Genomic DNA, 6909 nt, shown 5'->3' with positions numbered 1-6909 from the left:
CAAAACAGGAAACTATTATAGGATCAAATTTATATGTTGCGTTGGTATGCTCGGGATCTATGCTTGAGACATGATTATACTTGTTGATCTAGGATAAAGTCTCCACACCTTCCCTTTTCATGCAAATTCAATGATAATAAAACCTTGGCTTCTTATGCTAATGGTATTTATGATTACTATGATGTGGAACAAATGGAAGAATTCATTGCTTTTATGGGTGCTTATGAGATTGAATCTATGTTTAAAACGTTTGAAGATTTTGATGATTTAGTTTATAGACCTGAAAATTTTGCTATACTTAAATATTGCTATGAGAATTATGAATTCAGTTCCGAAATTGATGCATTTATTGAGAAAGTCTCCGATGTCCAAGAAGAGACTAATATTTTGTAGGAGTCTATGGAAGAAGAAATTGATGAAACTGTGAGCTCATTGGATGAAAAAGATGATGATGAGAGCGAAGAACAAAAGAAGGAAGAGCGGATTAGCTACTCGTGCCCACCTTCTAATGATAGTAACTCTTCAACTCATACATTGTTTAATTCCCCTTCGTGCTTACCGAAGGATGATTGTTATGATCCCGTTGATTCTCTTGAAATATCCCTTTTTGATGACGCTTGCTATTCTTGTGGCCAAGATGCCAATATGAATTATGCTTATGAAGATGTACTTGCTATAGTTCCTTATGTTAAACATGAAATTGTTGCTATTGCACCCACACATGATAGTCCTATTATCTTTTTGAATTCTCCCTACTACACTATATCGGAGAAGTTTGTGCTCATTAAGGATTATATTGATGGGTTGCATTTTACTACTACACATGATGATTTTGATAGATGTAATATGCATGTGCTTGATGCTCCTACTTGCAATTATTATGAGAAAGGAACTATATCTCCACCTCTCTATGTTTCCAGTATGATAGAATTGCAAGAAATTGCTTATACTATGCATTGGCCTTTACTTGGTGTGCATGAATTGTTCTTTTATGACATGCCGATGCGTAGGAAGAGAGTTAGACTTCGTTGTTGCTTGATATATGTTATTTGTGCTCACTACTAAATCAAAAATCATTTTTAATTAAAATTGGCTTTGATATACCTTGGGATCCGGGTGGATTCATTACTTGAGCACTATATGCCTAGCTTAATGGCTTTAAAGAAAGCGCTGCCAGGGAGACAACCCGGAAGTTTTAGAGAGTCATTTATTTCTATTGAGTGCTTTCATATAGTCTAAAAACAAAAAAATAAATAAAGAGGGGAACCCAAGACTTTTCAAAAAAGGAAAGTGAAAGTGAGAAAGACAAGCATTGTTGAAGTGGGAGCTAGCCTTGAACTTTGTTCATGCTCACGGAAACTTTGTGAATCTTGATTACAGAAACTTTTCAATAAAAATAATTATCCCCTTGTACAATTCGATTGTATTATAAAAATAATGTGCTAAGGTTTGCCTTTAGGATGTTTACAATGCTTGTTGGTTTGTACGGTGCAAGACAGAAACTTTGGCTGTAGTGCGCGATTTTACATTTTTTGGAGGAACGTCAAACGGTTCTGATTCTTTTTGCACTGTCTTTCTGTAAAAATTGTTTTTTCCCTAATTTTGGTAGAAATTTTGGGATACCTGAAGTATGGTGAATGTTCAGATCGCTACAGACTGTTCTGTTTTTGACAGATTCTGTTTTTGATGCATAGTTTACTTGTTTTGATTAAACTATCAATTTCTATCAGTGGATTAAGCCATGGAAAAGCTATATTATAGTAGACACAATGCAAATACAAAATATGAATTGGTTTGCAACAGTACCTAGAGTAGTGATTTGCTTTATTATACTAACGGATCTTACCGAGTTTTCTGTTGAAGTTTTGTGTGGATGAGGTGTTTGATCGAGGAGGTCTCGATATGAGGAAATGGAAGAGAGGCAAGAGCTCAAGCTTGGGGATGCCCAAGGCACCCCAAGTAAATATTCAAGGAGACTCAAGCGTCTAAGCTTGGGGATGCCCCGGAAGGCATCCCCTCTTTCTTCAACAAGTATCGGTATGTTTTCGTATTCGTTTCATTCATGCAATATGTGCAAGTCTTGGAGCGTCTTTTGCATTTATTTTTCACTTTTCTTTTATGCACCATGCTGGTATGAGATAGTCCTTGGTTTATTTATAGAATGCTCTTTGCACTTCACTTAAGTCTTTTGAGTATGGCTTTATAGAATGCTTCATGTGCTTCACTTATATCTTTTGAAGTTTGGATTGCCTGTTTCTCTTCACATAGAAAACCGCCATTTGTAGAATGCTCTTTTGCTTCACTTATATTTGTTAGAGCGTGGGCATATCTTTTGTAGAAAGAATTAAACTCTCTTGCTCCACTTATATCTATTTAGAGAGATGACAGGAATTGGTCATTCACATGGTTAGTCATAAAATCCTACATAAACTTGTAGATCACTGAATATGATATGTTTTGATTCCTTGCAATAGTTTTGCGATATAAAGATGGTGATATTAGAGTCATGCTAGTGGGTAGTTGTGGATTGTAGAAACACTTGTGTTGAGGTTGCAAGTCCCGTAGCATGCACGTATGGTAACCGTTGTGTGACAAATTTAAAGCATGGGGTGTTTCTTTGATTATCTTCCTTATGAGTGGCGGTCGGGGATGAGCGATGGTCTTTTCCTACCAATCTATCCCCCTAGGGGCATGCGTAGCAGTACTTTGCTTCGAGGACTAATAAACTTTTGCAATAAGTATATGAGTTCTTTATGCCTAATGTGAGTCCATGGATTATACGCACTCTCACCCTCCCATCATTGCTAGCCTCTTCGGTACTGTGCATTGCCCTTTCTCACCTCGAGAGTTGGTGCAAACTTCGCCAGTGCATCCAAACCCCGTGATACGATACGCTCTATCACACATAAGCCTCCTTATATCTTCCTCAAAAAGCCACCATACCTACCTATCATGGCATTTCCATAGCCATTCCGAGATATATTGCCATGCAACTTCCATCATCATCATATACATGACTTGAGCATTCATTGTCATATTGCCTTGCATGATCGTAGGATAGCTAGCATGATGTTTTCATGGCTTGTCTGTGTTTTGATATCTTTGCTACGCTAGATCATTGCACATCCCGGTACACCGCCGGAGGCATTCATATAGAGTCATATCTTTGTTCTAGTATCGAGTTGTAATATTGAGTTGTAAGTAAATAAAGCGTGATGATTATCATTATAGAGAATTGCCCCATAAAAAAAGAGGCCAAAGAAGCCTAAATAAAAAAGGGGGCCAAAGAAGCCCGCCCAAAAAAAAGGGGCAATGTTACTATCCTTTTACCACACTTGTGCTTCAGAGTAGCACCATGTTCTTCATATATAGAGTCTCCTATATTGTCACTTTCATATACTAGTGGGAATTTTCATTATAGAACTTGGCTTGTATATTCCAACGATGGGCTTCCTCAAATGCCCTAGGTCTTCATGAGAAAGCAAGTTGGATGCACACCCACTTAGTTTTCAGTTTGAGCTTTCATACACTTATAGCTCTAGTGCATCCGTTGCATGGCAATCCCTACTCCTCGCATTGACATCAATTGATGGGCATCTCCATAGCCCGTTGATTAGCCGCGTCGATGTGAGACTTTCTCTCTTTTTGTCTTCTCCACATAAACCTCCACCATCATATTCTATTCCACCTATAGTGCTATATCCACGGCTTGCGCTCATGTATTGCGTGAGGGTTGAAAAAGCTGAAGCGCGTTAAAAGGTATGAACCAATTGCTCGGCTTGTCATCGGGGTTGTGCATGAGGGGAGCATTTTGTGTGACGAAAATGAAGCATGGCCAAACTATATGATTTTGTAGGGATAAGCTTGCTTTGGCCATGTTGTTTTGAAAAGACATGATTGCTTTATTAGTATGCTCGAAGTATTATTGTTTTTATGTCAAATAATAGACTATTACTTTGAATCACTCATGTCTTAATATTCATGCCATGATTAGATATATGATCAAGATTATGCTAGGTAGCATTCCACATCAAAAATTATCTTTTTTATCATTTACCTACTCGAGGATGAGCAGGAATTTAGCTTGGGGATGCTGATACGTCTCCGTCGTATCTATAATTTTTTATTGTTCCATGCCAATATTCTACAACTTTCATATACTTTTGGCAAATTTTTATATTATTTTTGGGACTAACATATTGATCCAGTGCCCAGTGCCAGTTCCTGTCTGTTGCATGGTTTATGTTTCGCAGAAACCCCATATCAAATGGAGTCCAAACGGGATAAAAATGAACGGAGAATTATTTTGGAATATTTGTGATTTTGGGGAGGAAGAATCAACGCGAGACGGTGCCTGAGGTGCCCACGAGGGTGGCCCACACACCCTCTTATACTGGGCGCGCCCCTGACCCTCGTGGGCCCCTCGTAAGGCGGTTGATGCCCTTCTTTGGCCGCAAGAAAGCTAATTTTTGGAAAAATATCTGGGCAAAGGTTTCAATCCAATCGGAGTTATGGATCTGATATAAAAGAAATGGTGCCAGGGCAGAATCTGGGAACATAGAAATAGAGAGAGACAGAGAGATAGATCCAATCTCCGAGGGGCTCTCGCCCCTCCCACGCCATGGGAGCCAAGGACCAGAGGGGAAACCCTTCTCCCATCTAGGGAGAAGGGCAAGGAAGAAGAAGAAGAAGGGGGGCTCTCTCCCCCTTGCTTCCGATGGCACCGGAACACCGCCGAGGGCCATCACATCATCGCGATCTACACCAACACTTCCATCATCTTCACCAACATCTCCATCACCTCCCCGCATCTATATTCAGCGGTCCACTCTCCCGCAACCCGCTGTACCCTCTACTTGAACGTGGTGCTTTATGCTTCATATTATTATCCAATGATGTGTTGCCATCCTATGATGTCTGAGTAGATTTTCGTTGTCCTACCGGTGATTGATGAATTGCTATGATTGGTTTAATTTGCTTGTGGTTATGTTGCTGTCTTATTGTGCCCTCCGTGTCACGCAAGCGTGAGGGATTCTGAAAGGGCTAGTTATCGACTAGAGGGGGGTGAATAGGCGATTTTTATGGAAGTCTTTAAAACATGGGAGTTTCGAAGATAAACACTATAACCACACTATTCAAATGCCGCGGAAGGTAGAATACACTAGACAAGCCATAGTCAAGTATTCAATAGAGTTAAAGCTTGAAGACTAAGAGCAGCTAGGAAGTAAAGATCAGGATGGAAGATAGTATGAAGTCAATCAGAACAGATAGTCACGCAGTGAAGTCAAACAGATAATGCAAGCAGGCAATGACTTCACAAAGACAAACTGTAAGTACGAGTGGTAAGAGATAGAACCAGTGGCTTCAGAAGGACAAGGATTTGTTCGACCAGTTCCAGTTGCTGTGACAACTGTACGTCTGGTTAGGGAGGCTGAGATTCAACTCAGAAGACCGCGTCTTCACCTTATTCCCCTTGAGCTAAGGACACCTCGTCCCCGCCCAATCACTCTGGTAAGTCTTCAAGGTAGACTTCCGAACCTTCACAGACTTCGTTCACCAGCAATCCACAATGGCTCTTGGATGCTCAGAATGTGATGCCTAACCGGCTGGAGGATTCACAGTCCTCAAGTGTAACAAGTCTTCAGATCACGCGGACAGAAAGACTTCAGTGATGCCAAACACTCTTTGGGCTATGGGTGGTTTGGCTTTGTCCTTGCAAGGATTCTCTCTCAAAAGCTTCGGCGATGGGTTGCTCTCAAACGACAAAAGCCGTCTACTAACTCTAAGCAACCACCAATTTATGGTGTAGGGGGTGGGCTATTTATAGCCACTGGGCAACCCGACCGGATTTGTCCGAAATGACCCTCGGTCACTAAGGAACTGACATGTGTCGCAACGGTCAGATTTCAAACACACGCGGTAGCTTGGCTTGGGCTACAAGTAAAGCTGACTTATCCGACACAGGACAAGGTTTGCTCTCATTGTCTTCGCTCCAAGACATAGGATTTGGTTTGAGCATCACTTCAGTCACTCTGACTTTGTTCACTTGGACCCCAGTTAACAGTGCGGTGGTTCCTATGACTCAACAAAGAAGAAAAGGAAACAACGAAACAACTAAGTCTTCGCGCTCCATAGTCTTCACTCAATGTCTTCTCGTGCCATAGTCTTCAATGTGAATATCTTCACAGACCACCATATTCTTCAATGTCTTCACATATTTTTAGGGGTCATCTCCGGTAGGTAAACCGAATCAAGGAGGGACTACTACCTATGTTATCCTGCAATTCTCACAAACAAATTAGTCCCTCAACCAGGTTTGTCGTCAATACTCCAAAACCAACTAGGGGTGGCACTAGATGCACTTACAATCTCCCCCTTTTTGGTGATTGATGACAAATTGGTTGAAGTTTTCAACGGGGATAAAAGTATGTGAAATTGTAAGAATTAAGATATTGTCTTCATAGATGGCAAAAAGGCTCCCCCTGAAGATGTGCATACAAATGTTTTGCATTGGAATGCAAATGCACATGGCAGGTTGTACTTGTGGAGATCCTCTTCACGGTATGAAGACAGTACATTATGCATGAATAGATATACAGGAATAATGACATGCACAATGAAAAATGGACGTCTGCGGAATGAGTTCATGCGGGATTTATCATCGCATATGCGGAATTTATCGTCGCATCACACAGAACAGCAAAAAAAGTAACAGACGACCATCAAGTTTAAGTGTTACAACTCAAAGAACCAAATGTAGCAAAATGAGAGTTGTAAGCACTAGGCAAAATAGCAACCACCCATCAGGACCCGCTTGAAGACTATCAACCTATGCTTCTCCCCGTTTTGTTAGTAAAGACCAAAAAGGTTTGAAGACAGAGGCTCTACTCGTTCCCATGTGGAGTAGGT

This window comes from Triticum dicoccoides, chromosome 3B (assembly GCF_002162155.2).
Source record: "Triticum dicoccoides isolate Atlit2015 ecotype Zavitan chromosome 3B, WEW_v2.0, whole genome shotgun sequence".
Lineage (NCBI taxonomy): Eukaryota > Viridiplantae > Streptophyta > Magnoliopsida > Poales > Poaceae > Triticum > Triticum dicoccoides.
The sequence above is the reverse complement of the archived record's forward strand: the minus strand, read 5'-3'. Positions refer to the sequence as shown.